The sequence below is a fragment of the Hippichthys cyanospilos genome, chromosome 6 (genome assembly GCF_059441005.1).
Source record: "Hippichthys cyanospilos isolate Australia breed blue-spotted pipefish chromosome 6, RoL_Hcya_1.0, whole genome shotgun sequence".
Lineage (NCBI taxonomy): Eukaryota > Metazoa > Chordata > Actinopteri > Syngnathiformes > Syngnathidae > Hippichthys > Hippichthys cyanospilos.
In genome coordinates this window covers 9574950-9577610 of record NC_142374.1, presented here as the reverse complement: position 1 = coordinate 9577610, position 2661 = coordinate 9574950, and positions in this window count along the sequence as shown.

Genomic DNA, 2661 nt, shown 5'->3' with positions numbered 1-2661 from the left:
CAGAAGCATCGTAAAAGGATGCAAAAAAATATTCAGTACACTAGATGTGTCAGATAAACTGAAGAAATAGTCCCAAAAGTTTTTCTGTTGCAAGTAACCCCCATGTAAATATTTCTTTTTCGACATTACAGTAGAGAGACAAGAGAGTATTGAGGTTCAGATTGAGACAATTTAACAGACATTAATTTTTAGTACTGTTAACCCTTTAATAGCTGGACAATGAAACTAATCGAAGAAAAAAAACACATTTTAATGAGTTGAAATCCACGTCCAATGGTTGAAATGTAAAACATTCCAAAGTTAATCTGCCAAACATACACATAATGTGCACCTGAATGGCGCTTCTGGCAGGTTTAATTGCTGACCTTGAGGTGCTAGCGTGCTGCTAGTTTAGAGATTGACTGCTTAAAGACTTATTGACCCAGGTAGCTTTGTAGGAAGGTCCAGTCAATTAGATGTCTGTCTCTTATTGCTACTTCAGATGTCTGAATGATGATCATTGGTTGATGATTTTTATTGTGACAAGGAGAATTTCAAATGCTGCAATTTGTATGAAGACAAAATCATTGGATTTATACAAGACATACAATTGAATGGGAAAGTCATAGCTTGCTATGCTTGCTCGCTAATGTATTTTTCATGATGCGCTACGGTTGCACACACCCACTATGATGCATATCTTTACTGCGATGCAGAGCCCTGCATGTTGATAGGCAAGCCATTGTTTATTTAATGACATATATTTTACCATATCGTGAGCCAAAGAAAATTATTAGCTCAGGGGCTCAACCATATTCACATTCAATGGTTTGCACTGATGTCAATCTCTGAAGATGGTAGATTGTCATGGGGAGATATGATTTTTCTGAGGTCAAGAACATTTTCATAGCCATCTTATGAAAACATTTTGTAGAATTCTATGCTTTACACTTTGTTGGGAATATTTTAAGTGAGGTCCCTAATAGGACTAGCTAGATGAGTTGATGTTGGAGAGCTTTAGAGTCCTGACCATCTAACACTTGGAGAGAACTACAAATATAAAACGGACATCACACTGGTAATTTCTGAAATCAGTGACGTGACAAAGTTAGGCCTTTGACAGATACTCATGTATGTGGTCAATCCATAACCCCAAATTCAATTGGCCCGAGCCGATGCACAAATAGACTTGTGTCTAAGAGTACGTCAGACCTGATTGTAAATAACGACTGAGTGGCATGCAACATACTGTATGCCAGTCTGTCAATGGAAATTCTGGTACTGTTTCACATCCTCCAAATGCCTCGCTCCAAGGCATTCACTTACAGATACAGTTATGAAAAGTGTGATTTGCTTTCTCTTAAGAGCACATCAAAGAGAACAGAATGTCTCACTTCCATGGGCTACAGAGGCGGTGGAGACAACAAGAAAGGTAAGAAGAAATTGGGTTGGCCATGCCAGATTTTGATAGTAAAAGTGGATGATCAGAGTCAGAATTCAGGGGTATACGGTACAGTATGCCAAAACAAATTAGTACAGCTTTCAGTGAGCACAAATCCTCTACTTTGAGTCTATGCTGAATGTTCTTTTCTGTCCACAGCCAAAAATGCTTGCATCATCTAAGAATTTATAAAAGCCTGAAGTATCTGCACCAGCAGTCAAAATTTGTTTTACAAACTGCTATTTCAAAGGAAGAGAGGAAGCTAAGTTGTTGCTTCAAAGGTATAATAATTTGGAAGCGCCAAGTAAGGTCCTTTAAAAAGTGCTAGCAGTCTTCATTATTCCGGCTCCTTAAACAAGATGCTCTAGATAGTCCAAGTTTTAGTCAAGGAGTATTCTGTGTCATCCAGGAGGAATCTACTTTGTAACGTGCATAAAATGTAAATGTAACTCATTTCAGAGGGGATCAACAGATTAAATGTACGCGACCTTTTCTTTGGATGTTTGCGACATTTATGTGCTATCAAAACATTAAAAAAATGAGAGAATAATTATTTAAGATCTGTAATTAATTGATCAAATGAATCTAATTTTAATCCAAACCATGGGTGTCAAACTCCCTTCCTCGAGGGCAAGTATCCTGCGTGTTTTTGATGTTTCTCTCTCAGGCACACCTGATTCAAATGATTAGGATGATTTTCAAGCTCCTGCTTAGCTTCCTAATGAGCTAATCATTTGAATCGGGTGTGTTGAGGAGAGACACGACAAAACATGCAGATAAACAACAAAAATGGCTTTAGTCTTTTTTTTTTTTTAACAGGTACAATTATAAACATTTTACCTTCTGCTGAAATGGAGAGAACTCGTCGAACCTTGGCTGTAATCTTTAGTTTGAACCATCAGGAAGAATGGTGATGTTTTGTTTTATCAGTCAACAAATTGGAAAATAACATTGAACTAAAACATAGTCTATCCGTATGGTTGCAGACTTGCTTACATGCGAGGTGTTCTCAAGCTTATTTTAGTAAGAGCTTTTTAATGGCTTGTTAGCTGTGGCTACAGTCCAGGCTTTTTGCTTTGCATTCATGTGATAGGTTAAAGCAGCTGCTTCTGTGGTAAGAAAGATCCTTCTTACAATCAATGCGTAGCATTCAACTTTATCAAGGGTAGCATCAAGGCATTTTATTCATTTATTTTTTTAATCAACTTCACCATTCACTGACATCCCGCTCTTCCATTTTC